The sequence below is a fragment of the Pecten maximus genome, chromosome 6, assembly GCF_902652985.1.
Source record: "Pecten maximus chromosome 6, xPecMax1.1, whole genome shotgun sequence".
NCBI classification, from domain to species: Eukaryota; Metazoa; Mollusca; class Bivalvia; order Pectinida; family Pectinidae; genus Pecten; species Pecten maximus.
This window is the reverse complement of record NC_047020.1, coordinates 38438431-38457809: the sequence shown is the minus strand read 5'-3', so window position 1 is coordinate 38457809 and position 19379 is coordinate 38438431. Positions and strand designations below refer to the sequence as shown.

Sequence of the window (19379 nt, the reverse complement as noted above, 5' to 3'; positions counted from 1 at the left end):
ACAAAACATTTTATCCAAAATTTTGGAGATATTTCAACATCAAAATTGTATAGCTAGGTCTTAACTGATAGTCTCAATTTCAAGGTTTCTAACTGAGATACCTATACATCTATTTATAAAAATCACTAATATATATATATATATAGTATATAAGAAATTGAAATCTGTCCTTGCGAAGGTGAATGTATAAAAAATAACAAAAAACAGACTTTACCGCAAGGCCTTTCTGCCCTCTCAGGCTTCTTCAGGCGGACTGAAGAAGCCTGAGAGGGCAGAAAGGCCTTGCGGCAAAGTCTGTTTTTTGTTATTTTTTATATATATATATATATATATATATGAAAAATAAAAATGTATGGAGATCTTAATAATGGCCATTTAAAATCATCAACTTCCTCTACTCGACATTATTGACATTTACTTCAATAGATCTACTCAAATCAGTCGATATGAAGTATAAATCATACAAAAACATAAATAACTGCATACTTTTAACTTTCTATCAAGTTCCCTATGATACTTTGGTTAAAGAAGCAGATAACAGCATCGGAAAAAAAAAGATAGAAAAAAAAACCGAAAATGTACCAAGATGAGATAAATTTCAGATGGGTTTCAGTTACGTTTCACTCTTCAGAAATCGCCCTGAGAAAAAAAATTCAATTCTTACCTGTGCTATTTGCTGAGAATTTTGTTACTGAAGTATTGTTGATTCTTGTAATCCGTCACCTCCAATTTGTAAAATGCAGGTATATTATTCACACCTGAGAAATCTACCTGTAATCAGTTCGTGTGATCAGTACACTGTTAACATCCTACCTGTCCGCTCTAACTCTCCGTAATCCCATCTCTGATCCCTGCGTTCCCCACACACACAGGAGAGCTCATATCACATGACCAACACTGTCTCTCGTATGCTTCAGTAAGGGGTATGACAGTGTAGTGCTGGTAACAGATCTGCTGGTCCAAGTTACTGGTGGTTCTCTATACTGTATAGACTGTTACTGTTTCAGATTGATATCACTGTGGCCCGTATGACTATCTATAATACCTCCCTGATCAAACCCGAAGATAAATGCAGACTTTCTCTCTCAGTGACTAAAACACAAAATAGCCTTTCATTGCTAATCTCAATGGACAAACTTTGGCTGTCATTCAAATGTGTGTATTGCAGTGACAATATATGGAGATGCACACACAAACACAAATATATACATGTTTATATATACCAGAAACCTGGTTAGCTTTATCTAACAGAAAATTAAATTTCAAATATTTATCTAGAATTAACCTGGTTAGCTTCATCTAACAGAAAATTCAAATTCAAATATTTATCTAAGACTAAAAATAACCTGGTAAGTTTTATCTAACAGAAAATGCAAATTAATAGATAAAATTTTAATGTTCAAAATTGCCAGGCAGGCAAAATATGACACAGATTGATTAATCAGATCAATAACTGTCTGAAAATAAGAGAATTAAAATCTATTTAAGCTTGCAGAAAGCTTAATATATGCTAATTCTATAGAGCAGGAATACAGAATAAAAAGAGTTGTGGGTTTTATTCAAAATACTAATAGGGACAATTCTACAGTTGACAACATCGTTTTGATAAATATATATTGAGTTGATACCATAGGTTTTTATATCAAGTAAAGACAGAATTGTTTAAGCCCATTTGTTATGTGTCTAGGACAACTTAAGAACCCTGAAATCAAGAGAATCGGTCAAATTCTGTATGGTCACTGTACAGAAAATCACGGATACATATTACAGACTTAAGGGTCACTGTGGAATTATGGCATGGAGTTATAACTTCTCTGTCTTTTCTGCAGTCAGTCGCCTTTGCATTTGACATGCTGTAATCATGCTGTAATCATGCTGTAGAGCTGTTACACGGTTGACGTACAACGCGTACAGCTGTCGTATGGCGGCCTTGCGTTTGTCATGCGTGTAGGTTTACAGTAGCATCACTCTGGTTTCATGGTCACCGTATGGTCCCTCCGAAATCGACTCTTGAATGCTTTGAGGCTTTCTTGATATTTCTGGGGAAAAAAACTATGGTCACCATAGGGTTACGGTGACTTCAAAGGCCGTAAAATTTCCAAATAAAATATGCCAGGCGACAACCATTACATATTTGACTGTTACAGCATCTGACCATTGGAATGCTGCGGAATCAGTGTAATTATAATTGGCCGCAGATATTTTAGACCACACGGTCACCATTGGAAATTTGACTGATCAATTAGGGTCGATACTCTTCTGATACAGAACTTTCAACAGAATACCTTCATTCCAATCACCTCATTGTTACTGAAATTTCCGTTGAGATTCAAATGAAGCAATTGCTTTGCTGCGCACCTGTATATATCACAGTTTTTAATCAAACACACATTTGATAAGAGGTTTATAAGTCAATCAGGTAACAGCAAAAACGCTCTGTTTTGTCGAGCAGCCTATTCCTATAAAATGACTGTGTAAGTTATTGTCAAGCATAATGTCATTAAGACGTGACGTCAAAGATTACCTATTTCAACACTTTTTAGATCTATGCAGACTTTTTCTGAATTTTTTTCTTTATAATGAAATATATTCTAACACAGCTCCATAATGTCTCCCGAGTCATCAAATTCAAAGACTACTTTTCCAGGACTTTGTGTCATCAGATTTCAAGGACTTTTCAAATCTGTGGGAAGCATATGATATCTAGAACATTTAAAAAATAAAAAAAATATTTCACTCATGTGACTGAATACACCAATGCACCAATAATTTTTACTTGGGCTTCGCATGCACATCAGAGGAAGACATCAATATTCTGTCATTCTAATGAAATGGGTGACATTCAATGGGAACCCAATAAATTTCTGTACACTACACAACACTGCACGGACTAGATATCAAATATATTTATAAAGCGTCCATGGAAAACAAACCCAGCCATAATAGACGGGAAGTCTTTTTAGACAGATTTCGTGAGCAAAATAAATAGCCCCAGCGTTTGTGTTTATTATGGTACGAAATCTTGTGTAATAGGCGGTGGTACTTGTTTAGGGCAGAGATAGGTTATCTTATCACCAAGACTTTTATGAGATGTAGTGGTAAATGATATATTAGGGGGCTGGATAACCCAGTATACACTTTTGTGAGGAGTTAAATAGGAGCACCCCCACCCTTACATAACAACATGGAATTTTACAGACAGACTAGCCTGCCCATGTCTGTTCATTTGGTGACCTCAGACGAATACTGATATCCCTACGACAGATTTTTGCTTTACATGCAAATTTCAGCATATGGAGCAAAAGAAATGATATCTAATTTTTGCAATTCAATTAAATTCAACATTATGACATGTAATTTATCATTACAGAATTTGATGACTACAAACTTGTAAGGGAACAAATTAATCAGGTTACCAATGGAAGCCATATCATATTTTTGGGTGGTCAGGAGGCGCAGTTGTAACGCACTTGCCTTTTACCAAGAGGGCTGGGGTTCGATTCCCTGACCAGATGTAAAAAGGTATGACACCACCTGCCCAACCATGCACTCCCAGATACCGAGTACTGTTTCCTCTCCATTTGGGTGAAGAAGAATGATTTGTATAAGTTGATAATATACTGAAACTAGAAAATGTCTGTAAGACATAAATGCCCCCGCTGCCACTTGACACCCTGAAACACAGTTTGGTGAGGATTGCATCAGCAGTTCCTGAGATTAGCTAGTTACTTTACATCAGGACGGGACAGGATGGGATGGGATGGGACGGACATGGGGAATACTATATTAGCATTAGATAGTTACTGGTTTACCACCTACATGACTCCGCCTATTGCCATGTTTCATCTCACCGACTATACCAGTAGTCAGTATTCTCCAATCTTATGATATAAAGGAAAATCACACAATGGGGAAAAACATTTAAAATAGCTTTCTGAAAGCAAATAGAAAAGTTCCGAACAGATGGAGCCATACTTATTTACCTTACAGTGGAGATGGTGGGGTCTGAGCTATCTGTGTATTACCTACTCAACATGTATATATATTCACAAATAATCAAAATAATTGATATCTCCCTGAAGATGAGTCAAACATTGTCCTTAGACCTCCTTAGGGACTACAGACAGGCTGCCAGGGAGGATGCATCAAATCAAATTTGTCTGAAAACCAAATTAGGCCATCTTAGATACAGATAAACATTAAGTGAAAAACTAAAGGCGACTTTCTTCCGATGACCAACTCATAATACACCCAAGTCGTTTAAGTGATCAAAGCTTAGAGGAATTAAAACATATTTAGAGAAGTAGCCCTGCATATACCTTCCCACAGACGGATGTGGAGGTTAATTCAAATCTAGCGGCATGTGCCAACATTTCTGAAGCTAAACAGAAGCTGAAAAGGCTACAGGATGAAAGGGGGTAGTGTGTAGCTGATGATGGCAGTCACCGGCTAATTTGGTTTCATTTTTCATCGAGGTAATCACTATGGGGAAGTGTTTACATGGCTATGATTTCTCCAGCACTGTAAACCTCCAGCTGGGACACACACTGGGCTAGTGTTCCTCAAACCCTGCCCACCTCTTATCACCGCCCGACTCTGCACTGCAGGGTCAGCACGCAGAAACACCACATAATCGAAAGAGTGAAAATTATTAAGATATTTCAGAATTACATGGGTATAAATTGATAGGAAAGTTACAAATAGCCTATGACAGCCACATGTTGAATATGAATGTCAATAATGTACCTTATTCAAGCATGCCATACAGGGTCCAAATATAACTATAACATGATAATTCTATGGGCAAACATGAAAACCAATATCATATCCCAAATAGGTTTTTGTGTACATGCTATTAATGTATAAAATATTGATGAACGGTAGAATTAGATTTCATGCCTGCTAGCTGTTTTATTCTATACCTTAATTGTCTCACAGTAAGATGTATACTGCAATCTAAATATGAGTATATAATTATGTGTTACATAAATAACTTATAATAGTACAAGGTATCAAGTGTCACGAGTTCAATGAGAAAATACCCTACTATAAACTATTCCTGAAAACATTCCTTATCCGCTGAATGAAAATTTGGAAAAGAGAGGTGATATTTTTCTTTTTAAACTAAGATTTAACACTTCTCACTCCTGTGACCTTTGAAAGTAGGTCAAGGTCATTAATTTGACCAAACTTTATCTAAGCATGCAACTAGTACGCTATCTTATGACCCTTTGTCTTTTGGTTATTGAGAAGAAGCCAATTAAAAGATTTAACCTATTTGACCCCTGTGGCCTTGAAAATAGCTAGGTCAAGGTATTTCATGTAAACAAACGTTACAGCCCCTCATTCCAGCATGCTACTGGCCCAAAATCCAGACCCTGGGCCTCTTAGTTAATAAGAAGTCAATTAAACATTTTAACATATTGACCCCAGTGTCCTTGAAAGTAGGTAAATGTTACTAATTTGAATAAACATGGTAGCCCCTTACCCAGCATGCTATTGGCCCAATATTAAGACCCCGGGCCTCTTGGTTATTGAGAAGAAGTCATTTAAAGATTTTAGCCTATTTGACCCCTTTGACCTTGAATGTAGGTCAACATCATTCATTTGAACAAATTTGGTAGCCCTCAACCCCAACATGAGAAGAAGTCAAAAACATAAATTATCTTGGAGAAGATTGATCTTAACAAATATTTTAGGGCCAATTTATTGAAACAGATGATGTTAGGTTTCAATTCATTCCTTTGACAAAATAGCATTATCAACTTTCAACATAGGGGATTGATTTGAGGGGAACTGAGATATGATCCCAAAAAACAACTCCATTGGAAACTTTTCCTGTCTGAGTTTTGAATTTGGTCATATATATAGCACATACCAGTAAAATATGCTAAAATGGAAAGTTTGGATGAGGAAAGAAAATTGTTTTGATATGTCACATGCAAGCAATTGTTACAATTCAGAAAATTTAACAATGGGCAATAACTCTGTGCACAAGGAGTTGTGGGTCTTGAATCTAGTACACTGTAAATCATCTGTATACCCCCCTAGTCTCATGATCCTAATCTATAAGTATATCTATATGGGCAATGTTATATGTTCTGAACACAAAAAAATTTAACAAAGGGAAATAACTCTGACTATAACTAAGGGGTTCTACTACACTGTTCTGAACACAAAATTTCAACAAAGGGCAATAACTCTTACTATAGTTAAGGGGTTCTACAACACTGTTCTGAACACAAAATTTAACAAAGGGCAATAACTCTGACTATAACTTAAAAGGCGTTCTACTTCACTGTTCTGAACACAAAATTTTAACTTAAAAGACGTTCTACTACACTGTTCTGAACACAAAATTTAACAAAGGGCAATAACTCTTACTATAGTTAAGGGGTTCTACAACACTGTTCTGAATACAAAATTTAACAAAGGGCAATAACTCTGACTATAACTTAAAAGGCGTTCTACTTCACTGTTCTGAACACAAAATTTAACAAAAGGCAATAACTCTGACTATAGTTAAGGGGTTCTACTACACTACACTAAAGTGAAACTGATGTACACATCAAGTTTCATGATCCTTGTTTAACTGTTGGTAATTTCAAGCTCCGGAAAGGAAAGGAAAGGACAGACAGAAAAAGTTTCAACTGAATGCTCCCCTGGAAATTATTGGGGAGAATAATGATTTACATTCTTATAACAGTGGTTACTCCTCAGACTGATGGACGCCTGATTCACATAGGAATGAGGTTCTTAATGTGTGACCTCGGACATCTAGCTCAGGGAGACATGATTGTACATAAAATTATACTTTAAAGGCAGAAAATTGGTCAAATGGTAGGCAAAACATTATAATATATGGATTCCAGCATATAATGAGATCATGTCTTATATTTGTCAAATTACTTCATTATAACAATTGAACAAGCATCCTAAGAATATTGTATTAATTATGTCCCTTATTGGCCCTTACATATAATGATAGTACTACATAAGTAAGTAAGATATTTAAATGTATGCATGGGAGACATAATCACCCCATACAAAAGCATTATGTATAGTTATTATGTTATCAAATGACGGGAGGGATGTCACATCTCCTAGATACAGGACACTGGAGTAATACAGAAGGGACGTCACATCTCCCTAGATACGGGACACTGGAGTATTACAGAAGGGACGTCACATCTCCCTAGATACAGGACACTGGAGTATTACAGAAGGGACGTCACATCTCCTAGATACAGGACACTGGAGTATTACAGAAGGGACGTCACATCTCCCTAGATACCGGACACTGGAGTATTACAGAAGGGACGTCACATCTCCCTAGATACAGGACACTGGAGTATTACAGAAGGGACATCACATCTCCCTAGATACGGGACACTGGAGTATTACAGAAGGAACGTCACATCTCCCTAGATACGGGACACTGGAGTATTACAGAAGGGACGTCACATCTCTCTAGATACGGGACACTGGAGTATTACAGAAGGGACGTCACATCTCCCTAGATACGGGACACTGGAGTATTACAGAAGGGACGTCACATCTCCCTAGATACGGGACACTGGAGTATTACAGAAGGGAAGTCACATCTCCCTAGATACGGGACACTGGAGTATTACAGAAGGGACGTCACATCTCCCTAGATACGGGACACTGGAGTATTACAGAAGGGACGTCACATCTCCCTAGATACAGGACACTGGAGTATTACAGAAGGGACGTCACATCTCCCTAGATACAGGACACTGGAGTATTACAGAAGGGACGTCACATCTCCCTACATACAGGACACTGGAGTATTACAGAAGGGACGTCACATCTCCCTAGATACAGGACACTGGAGTATTACAGAAGGGACGTCACATCTCCCTAGATACAGGACACTGGAGTATTACAGAAGGGACGTCACATCTCCCTAGATACAGGACACTGGAGTAATACAGAAGGGACATCACATCTCCCTAGATACAGGACACTGGAGTATTACAGAAGGGACATCACATCTCCCTAGATACAGGACACTGGAGTAATACAGAAGGGACGTCACATCTCCCTAGATACGGGACACTGGGGTATTACAGAAGGGACGTCACATCTCCCTAGATACAGGACACTGGAGTATTACAGAAGGGACGTCACATCTCCCTAGATACAGGACACTGGAGTATTACAGAAGGGACGTCACATCTCCCTAGATACAGGACACTGGAGTATTACAGAAGGGACGTCACATCTCCCTAGATACAGGACACTGGAGTATTACAGAAGGGATGTCACATCTCCCTAGATACAGGACACTGGAGTATTACAGAAGGGACGTCACATCTCCCTAGATACAGGACACTGGAGTATTACAGAAGGGATGTCACATCTCCCTAGATACAGGACACTGGAGTATTACAGAAGGGACGTCACATCTCCCTAGATACAGGACACTGGAGTATTACAGAAGGGACGTCACATCTCCCTAGATACAGGACACTGGAGTATTACAGAAGGGACATCACATCTCCTTAGATACGGGACAATGGAGTATTACAGAAGGGACATCACATCTCCCTAGATACAGGACACTGGAGTATTACAGAAGGGACATCACATCTCCCTAGATACAGGACACTGGAGTATTACAGAAGGGACGTCACATCTCCCTAGATACGGGACACTGGAGTATTACAGAAGGGACGTCACATCTCCCTAGATACAGGACACTGGAGTATTACAGAAGGGACGTCACATCTCCCTAGATACAGGACACTGGAGTATTACAGAAGGGACGTCATATCTCCCTAGATACAGGACACTGGAGTATTACAGAAGGGACGTCACATCTCCCTACATACAGGACACTGGAGTATTACAGAAGGGACGTCACATCTCCCTTAAAGATACAGGACACTGGAGTATTACAGAAGGGACGTCACATCTCCCTAGATACAGGACACTGGAGTATTACAGAAGGGACGTCACATCTCCCTAGATACAGGACACTGGAGTATTACAGAAGGGACGTCACATCTCCCTAGATACAGGACACTGGAGTATTACAGAAGGGACGTCACATCTCCCTAGATACAGGACACTGGAGTATTACAGAAGGGACGTCACATCTCCCTAGATACAGGACACTGGAGTATTACAGAAGGGACGTCACATCTCCCTAGATACAGGACACTGGAGTATTACAGAAGGGACGTCACATCTCCCTAGATACAGGACACTGGAGTATTACAGAAGGGACATCACATCTCCCTAGATACAGGACACTGGAGTATTACAGAAGGGACGTCACATCTCCCTAGATACGGGACACTGGAGTATTACAGAAGGGACGTCACATCTCCCTAGATACGGGACACTGGAGTATTACAGAAGGGACGTCACATCTCCCTAGATACAGGACACTGGAGTATTACAGAAGGGACGTCACATCTCCCTAGATACGGGACACTGGAGTATTACAGAAGGGACGTCACATCTCCCTAGATACAGGACACTGGAGTATTACAGAAGGGACGTCACATCTCCCTAGATACAGGACACTTGAGTATTACAGAAGGGACGTCACATCTCCCTATAGATATTTTTAGATATTGAGTGTTAAGTGCAATGATGTGAGATCCATGCCAATTTTACAGTATTATAATCAAGATATGAAAAAGTCCTTGCCAGTTTGTGCTATTAACCTGGTAATGAAAGCCAAGTCTGTCTAAAAACTTATGACAGATTATTGAAAACCAGAAACAAATTTTGAATCTAATCATTTTACTCCGAGTGACTGTTTAATAAAAAAAAATAACCAAAATCTCAGCCAATTTAGGCTTGATAACACAGCACGATAGATAATCAACAAATTCATGTACATAATTTGTAAAAATATATATATTACACCTATATCAAACGCTCATATATGTGAATGATTGATCATATAGCGACGTCTTAACACAGGATAATGACCGCCGGAGTTTCCCCCTCGTGGACACTTGTCAGCAACACGACAGAAGGACAGCGGTCACAATGGTATGCCCATCCCCTGCACCACAAGATATATACAAATACCGTGTAATTATCTCCCTGTCCAGCCGATTTCAAATTTTCTTGCTTAACTAGGTGATAAAAATTCAATTGGGTATGACCTGAGGCTGCGGCTGAGCTAGTTATTATAGAGATATAGACAGGAAAACTGCAGATAGGAAAGCTGAAATGAACAGCTCATATTTCCGAATCATTGAATCAATCTAAAATAATTGTCTCCCTTTCCTAATTTGGGTAATTTTCAGGGAACTAGATCTCATCCGGGCTTTTGTGCCAAGAGATGACTGGACCCTTGTATCGGTGAAGCGAAAACATTGAAGAGGCTGCCCGAGATTGGAAATAACTCAAATCAAGGAAATACAAACCCACATGAGAACTGGAGAGTTGTTTTGCCCGCTGGAGGTGTTCCAACCTCTATGCCAAGGAGGGCTTTGTTCTCTACGATACACAAAAATCATTGTCCCATGAATGAACCTGCCATCACGTAAACCCGATCTCCGGACTCCTGATCTGCCAAATCTAATAAACTGTCTAACTCCTTCCATTTTGCCTACTCAGACGTGATTCATATACAGAGAATCATTCCCACTTTGTACCAAAAATAAAATTACACAGATAAAACTTCAGCAATATAGATACAGTCCCCCGTTATATAACAGTAGTTTTGTGTTGTTGACAATCAAACATGGCTGCTATCTACTAAAATTGGCATCCTACAGTCGTAAGCTTTGTCTCGATCGGTAGGAGGAGATTTATTGGCAAAAAGTTCTCAATGAAACAAAGATCCAATTTTCTCACTTAAACAGAAAGTGTTTTGTATTCAGCTTAAAATTACTCTTATCTTCCTATTTAAATGTCATTGGAAGGAACCTTACTTAGACAATTGAATCACGGTATCAACTATAATTTATCTATTACAGTTAGGGACACACACTGGGGAATACAAAAATGGCATTTTCCTCGCCCGAATGGCATTTATTAACATTTTCTTGAAAAATTATCTTCGGGGCGAGGATATTGCCATCAAGTTCTGAAGAATCCCTTTTTATTCAGGAAAATGACATTGTCCTTAAAAAATGCCTCTTGTCCGATTAAATTGCCATTTTTGTCCGAGGAAATTGCCATTTTCCCGTCACGCATGAGTGCTGCCAGGGTTTACCTGTGCAGCGGCGAGACGGCTAGCTGGCAGCACACGGCCGCCAGCTCGTTATCGACACACGTGTACGATTGACAACGCGGCCGACCACCACTGCATGTCGCGTAATCGGGCTTTACATGGAATGAAATCCTAAAATAAAAAAAGGCTGTAACAACCATGCTATTAATAAACGTATCCGATATTTGCCTTACCTTTCTTATTTTAAATGGCACGGTTCGGTTCACGGTATCTTTTATCTCGCATCACGGTACGCTCATGATTCGGGCCGTCTCCGATTTTCTGCGCGGTAATTTGTATCGCCCATTTAAGTTTGATTTATATAGAAACTTTTCTGGATCCGTGTTCAAAACAGGCGGTTTAAATTCATTTTAAATCGTTTCAGAATCAAAATTGTCGAGGCGAAGTGTTCCCGATCTACTGTCAGGAATCCTGTATTTTGATTGGCTGATGGCGACTCACAGATCTAGGTTATTTCCTAACCTGAATAATGTTTCTCGCTGCTGCATTAAAGGCGTATTTTTGCTACAGATCGTACGGCGTACACCAATCATGCTTATCCTGCGTAAATCCCGGAGCCCTCCACACTTGACCCCGACAGGATAAACTAATGGGGCACGCTGTACCGTCATATCGTATCGCGAGACAAGTATCTACCTATCGTATCGTGAGGGAAGCGTGTCGTTGCAGCACTAGTTACAACCACATGATATTAATAAACATATCTAATATTTGCCTTTTCATGCCCGATTTGTAAATGGCTAGGACCTACTCATTATAGTTTTCCGTAGTTTATTGTGTATGCACTGTTGAGACCGAATCAAAGTCGAACGAAAACAAAAAGTAGTTTTTTTAAGATGTTCGTTCTTTTCTCTACTGTATGTATTGCGCCGTTTCCCGTAGTTATTATTTTTTTTTTTACTGCAGAACATGGGTGAAAATACGTACGCCGTGTACGGTTCGTATATGCAGACATATACATAGATATATGTCTCTGGTATTTGTTGGGACTAAATAAAATTCCGAATTTCCGAACAACAAAGATATATAAATGCAGACGTGAAGATTTGTCCTTAATGTGCATGCCAATGTCCCTATATGTAATAGTGCGTTCACATCGGAATAACATATATCATGCTTGTTTATTCCAAGGAGGCCTCCACATTGTTTTCCCACAGCTATTTATCGGAAATGTATACATGTATGTTTTTCTCTGTATATATAATCTTGTGAAAGGGAGAATTGAAATAAAGATTTAATGTCAGCCAGTGATTCCCGTGTTCGTTTTTAAGAGGTTTGTCGCCCGGCCATAAGATGAATGCGATTTTGTTTGTTGCGTTAATGAAAAAGCCCCTCAGCGTAAGCTGGATACAGGACATCATTTTGAACGTTATTTCCTGTAATTTATTGTACTTAAAACGTATACATATGTATAAATGTTTGAAACTCAAATAAAAAATATGGTGCATGTATTGTATTTTACACGAAAATGTTCGTCTACGAGACGGGTTGTGTTTTAAATGTGTACTCAAGTAGACAATCGTTAACTCTTTGAAATGATAGGGACAAGGTCTATTAATGTGACAAACATAACCGTGACGTAAAATGGCACAGAATATTGCATTTTCAAGGCGTCTTTTCCATCGATTGACGTTATGGGTCATGGTATGCTTTAATTCACATAAAGACAAGTTTCATATCGCGTAAAAATCAATACTGGTGGTTTTTTTTCAATATCCACGCCATTTCACGTCACGGTAATATTATGTTAGTCATGATAATAGGCATGGACCCTATTTACGTTATTTCTTGTAATTTTCTGATTATAACTGTTACTGGAATTACATTGTATTGTTTTTGCTTATTGTTTTGGATTCCAATACTCGTAATATTGAAAATATCCGGTTCGTTAGTTTATGCGTTCTATTTCTTACTCAGAATAACTTGCACTTGAAATGTCTCCTTGTCTTGCTGTAGCGTAACTTAACATTTTTGGGCACGGATGAAGGGCACAACATGTTGTACAATGATTAATCATTATATCTCTGTATTGAATTTCAGTGAAATTATACCTGTGCCTTACAAGAGAAGTTCTGCCATGGGCAGTGATCTCTCCACAAGCCATGACACTGCAACCACCAAGAGAACGTCATCCTTCGACGCAGATATCTCAGAATCTCTCTCATACACGACGATACGTCCTGCTACGGCCGTAAATGCTATCTAAGTGGATTCTTGACTCATCTTTGAACATAAATAATACCCGTCGATTGGCGTTGTGTGTGTCGGATATTCCTACAACACAACACTTATCGTGCTTGTCTGTTGATTACTTTAATGCTGAGATAGAAAATTTCCACTTACATAAAAAAAAGTCAAAATCATAACTTAACCGATTTACCCCGTATCATTCACGGTAAAATATAAATGAACTGCAGCGACGACAACAGGCATATATGGATGGGTAGTGTAAAATTCATATTTAATGTATCAATTTTACTTTATTTCATATGGTATTGATTGTTTAGTCCAGACTATCGGTGGCCTAGGTCAGGATAAGCGGGAAATGACCAACCCTCTTTATATATTTTTCTTATCTTAAGATATATATATCATCGTTTACACACAATTGGATATGGCAAAAGATTTTTACCAACTTATAAAATCCCTTTCCCTAAAATTCATATTACAAAGATAGTGAAAGCGACACATTATATTTATGATTACAAAGAAAGCAAAGAAAGAGGTAGGAAGAAAGACATATCTAGAAATATAAGATTAAGATGAAGATACTACATAAGGTTATATCATAAAACAATGTTCTAAACGATCTACACAATATTTATCTTTAAATACAATTAAAAACTTATACATGTCGTATTCTTACACATCCAATACATTATAAACGTCAATAATCCATTGTCCACTAAAACACATACCATAATTCTTTCATCGGATCAAATGCATGAGCCAATAATTACAGTACAATAGACCGAAGATAATCCGGACACTGTTGGTCCCAGCACAAACCGTCTGGATTACGAGTTTTCCGGACTTTCGTGAATTTCGTGGACTTTGTGAATAAATTTGTCGAGGACGCGATATTTCCCTTGATTACATACACTTGGAAACGTTTAATTGACAACTCATCAATGATTTGGTATGATTTGTGAATATCAATTTGACATGTTTCTTTTTTTTTATTATTGTTTTGGTTTACGTTTCATTCCTTCTACAATTTTAAATAAACGAAATTTAAAGAGGACCATCATTTAGGGTTAGGACTAGTCGTGGTGACCTTCAAACAGTACACATGAGCGACGTCCCGCTACTGTACATTTACGTAATCATTACCCTACAGAATGTAAAAGTGGCACAAAGGTGTTTTGTGATGTTTACTCCAGATCAATAATAATCTATCTTGGTTGCGTATGTTTTTATGGACTCGTTCTAACTACGGAATAGCATTTGTTGATACCCTAGTTATCAGTTGCTTAAGGTTTGAAACAAAAACAGGGCCAGTCTATAATCCGTTCTTTAAAATCGAAGTAGTGAAAAACAATGTACGGTTACAAAAACTTAGAGCTGCACAGGTAAATGCCTGGGGCCAGGACCTCGCAGCGGTTGCTTTGACAACGTGTAAGCGGGCAAGCTGATCGGTTGTCGACACGGATGACTGACCCCAACTTCTCTCCACGTTGTTGAAAATCTTCCGGATTAAAATTGGAAGTAAGAAATGTGTGATTTCATAGTGATCAATAAAATCTGAAATCTGTAAATGTTTAAAATAAATGCTTAAAACGTCAATAAATTAAATGAGCTTGGACCTAGACAGTCGTGAATAGTATATACTAGCTGTCCAATCGGAGAGTAATATACTGTACAATGCATGCAGCATTTGTTAATTGACATCTGCATTTTCTGAAAACGGAATCTTATCTTTTTTATTATGAATCAAAGTAACATGTTCACGTTATGGGATCTTTTAAACTAATAACTTTCCTTTAAATCAATGAACATTATTATTGATTAAAACTCGATTGATAAAATGACTGATAAAATAAAATAAAAAAAAAGACCATGTTTGATAGACAAAAAAAAAAGACTATTGGTATTGGCAACAAACTAAGGCAGACTAGAGCTACAAGTTGGATTAGAGACTCCACTTTATTATATTTGTGCACCGAGTCGTGAAGATCGGCCTACCACCACTTCTTCTATACCCGGAGGCATACGTGAAAATTGGTCATCAGGTGTGTCAATCGGAACACCTGGTGAGGTCCCTCTGCATTTCAATTAAATAGGTTCTCCACAGGGGTCTATTTACAGCATTGATTTCAGTAAGTTTTTAATTATGTTTTTCTTAGCAAAAATTTGAAAAAAAAAAGATATTTCAAAGTGAAGTTAGCAATGCAGATATAACCATTTATGCAGATTTCATTATAGGGAAGTTATTTCAATGTTTAATTAAATCGTTATTCAAATTATTACAGCCTATAACTAAATGTTTAAATTAAAGTTTAAATATCTTTTTATATGGATTTGCGTTAATAATTTTGTTATAATAAAGCAACGATACTGGCCTTGCATGAAATTACCCTGATTGTCAACACAAAAAGTATCAATCAGTATTATCAGTGTTATGAACAGTAAGTGTGTATCATTTTTCCTGTGAAGTTGCGTGTACAATAAATCCCAATACCCAGTTAAGAGGCGGAGCTTAGTTGTCCAATAACTTCACATACTAGGAAGTTGTTGTACATCAAAGTGTACACTAACTCCCCAAATTTGGATGTTATTGGCTACCGAAGGTATACAGCAACGTATACAGTCAAAAACTCACAGAACCATTAGTTTATTTCCGTAATTTTCAACTTTAATGAAACAAAAACTTCAAGGCATACAATCATTTCCAATTTGTCTATGCAAAAAGTCAATGTTAGTTCTATTTAATGTAATTATTAAACTTCAGTGTCCTCATGTCGATCCGATCACAGAAAATTAAAGCTGAAGGCCGTGTCCTCTATATATTATACAGTGAAACCTCACCTTACGACCACCCCGCTATTACGGGCACTTTTTTTTCAGTCCCGATTTTTTCTCTCTATATCATTGTATTGGTCGCTTCACTATTACGACCACCTTGTCCAGTCTCAACGACCACTAATTCACGTTAATTACCCCCACAATTATGACCAGTTGGTCGTGTCTAAAAATTTACCTGGTGCACCGAGCCGTGAACAGCTTACGGTAATTCGTGTCAATTCAATTCATTTATTGACTTTAGGTCTATGACCCATCAGTACATAAATTAATATACATGTATTTATATATGTGTCAAACTGGCCATTTGCGTGTGTATACGTAATTATCGATCTTTTGTTTACTGACCAGTGTATCCACAGGTGAGAAGAATGGCTATTAATCTCTTAGAAAACTTTGCACTGACCGGAAGGTAAAATAAACATCCAGTCCTTCATTGTTCGTGCCGGATTTTGGTTTTACCGTTACGTGTGATCGCCCTTCCTAGGTGGCGCTGTGACGGATTAATACACAAGTGATCAGATTATCTAGGCCTATCTGGGCTTGAACATTGTAATAACCGTACAGTTTTGTTTTATTAATCATTGTATTAAAATAATTATGTGGCTGTTGGTCGTTTTAAGACCCAATTACATACAGGTGAGTAAAATAAACATTGTAACGTTTGATTTTTTTCTGGTCAAGCGCAAGTGTTTACAGCGATCTGGATGTTTTTGTATCAATGCCGAATAGGGTCTGTAGTACATAGGTGTTATTAAAACTTGAAAAAAACATGTTTGGTTACAAATATTATGTATACGATTCCCTGTTTACAAATTTAACATAACGTGTAACAGTTGTCCAGTTCGCCGCATTTGTACAATAGTGTAAATTGTGTGTAATTTCCTTTCACTTTCACATGTTGTTTTGGTTTGTTTACACCGACGACCTGTCTTCCATAACAAATGGGGGTTCCTCCGAGAAGTCTCCTGTATAAACATCATTGTACATATCGAAGTACTCCGGAATACATCGGTCACCTGCAAGTCAGTGGGGAAAAACAAGTTATTACTAGATGTTATCCTATGATAAAGACATGGTAGGATGGGCTAACAAGTTGTCGTATTAGACATGGTTTAGAAAGGTTTTAAAAAAAGATTCTCGAAATATCAGACATAACTTGCATCTCGAAAAAAGAACAATCTTATATATTCTCATAGAATTCAAGTTTTTTAATGACAAAACATTATAGAAAAATGAATTTACTTGAAATCAAGTAACTTGAAATCATTAAATCATAATCGATCTAGGTCAAATTGATTTAAATAAACTACATGTTCATGCTGAATCAATAGGGCCACAGCACAGGGACTCGCTTTGGGGTTTTCGAGCAATACATTTTTTATTCATTGATTACTCCTTTTTTTAACGTGATTTCAGAATGTGTATGATTATTTGCTAAATATTTAGTGTCGTGCGAAATCCCGACGTCCCTATGTACCATGCAAATAGGTAATTTTTAAAATCGGGTTTGAAGAATTATTTGATTTTCATCTTTACCGTTATCTCATTTATTTAAGAAATAACTTACCTTCTTGGTTGTAATAATGTCTGTTCTTGCTGGTAATGTGGTGTATTCCTAAATATGTTTTGCATCCCCTTCCCGTTAGGTGTCAGCGACATGTCGGAAATCCCATCAAAAACTTTCACTTCGTTTTCTATATCCTTGAATGCTTAAGATAACACAATGTCGTCAAAATCATCCCCTTGTAATGAAAGGAAATCCCTGTACTTTAAACTGACCATTAAGCTAGCTGAAGGGGTTGACATCCTGCTGCTTACCGCTTACAAAGTCGGGTGCGCATTGAACTACATGTAACTGATAACGTTTTTGGCGGGAAATGTACTCCTAATTGATCGTTGATTGTTTTTGGCGGGAATTCAATCAGAAACCCGAGACAATTCTGATTGGTTTTTAGAAGTTTAATGACAGCCGATGGACGGGCAATGATACAAGCCATTTTATTGAATGTCCTAGACTCGTGTACACTCGATATTTCGGTGGGCGTTACTCGTTCCCGCCCACCGAAATATCTCGCAATACACTCGTCTAGTCATTCAATTACTATAACTTAAGCAACCGTTCTATAGTGACGATTTGTCTGCCTCCCCCTTGGGCGGTTTTTATAGAGATTTAAGGCGGTCGCCGATAACAGTACACACGATAGTCAACAATTCATCTACCCGCTCGCTCAAGCGGAACTTATCTACGTTTAGAAATGAAACAGTCGCCGGTCAGTGCTGTCTATTAAATCGGATAAAACGTCAATTCTACCATGTTTGCTAAGCACTGAAGGATAAATATACTTCATGGTCAGTGTCTTAAAATATACCCACTTTTGTCTTTCTGTCCGGATAACTCGGATAACTCGAAGATTTCTCGTGGTTCCACTGCATTCGAAAATTCAAATTAAAGTACATGTTGGGCATATTACAGGTAAAATACTGCATACTGGTCTTCTATACATGCATACATATACATGTATATATATATATATATATATAACAAAACAACACAGCATCAATGTTTTATATATTTTATTAAAAACTACATTAAATCACTCTACTACATTTAGTTTATGGGACTTACTTTAGTATGCCATTGTTTTCAATCTCTTCATCTGTCCATCATGTACGATCACTTGTCCAGATATCTGCTTCAATGGTTTTCGTTTCAAATTTTGTAATGAGAATGACAAATTGAAAAATAGAATTATAGTTATGTAACTTTATAAACAATATGGTTATTACGGACTAAAGCTACCAACACTTGGACATCATTACGTCGAATGTGACTTTCCCGCATACAGCTCTGTATTCATTCAGGCCGGATTATTTCCGCGTCACGATCGACACTACAACAAGAAAGCGTCTCTACTAAAAAAAATACTAACCAAAGTTTACAGTAGAAGATTTGGAGACATGACACTACCAATGTCATTCGACGCAGGAACGGCACACATCAGACAGTAAAGATGGAGTTCGCCTTCACAAAAAGTATAGAAAATGCAATCCAGACGATGAGGCAGATAGGTATTATCATAAAAAGGCCACCCACCCATCACAGCCCTTTTAAGGGCCACGCAATCTC

General features: G+C 37.8%; 1 long non-coding RNA gene across 1 annotated transcript; it reads right to left on the bottom strand.

The window, feature by feature from the left end:
- Positions 1-16821: 16821 nt before the first annotated feature.
- Positions 16822-18765, bottom strand: LOC117329720. Its single transcript, XR_004533255.1, has 2 exons — positions 17820-18765; positions 16822-17268 (listed from the first exon to the last, which is right to left on the bottom strand). It is a non-coding gene; the product is annotated as an uncharacterized LOC117329720 (long non-coding RNA).
- Between the last annotated feature and the right edge of the window lie 614 nt (positions 18766-19379).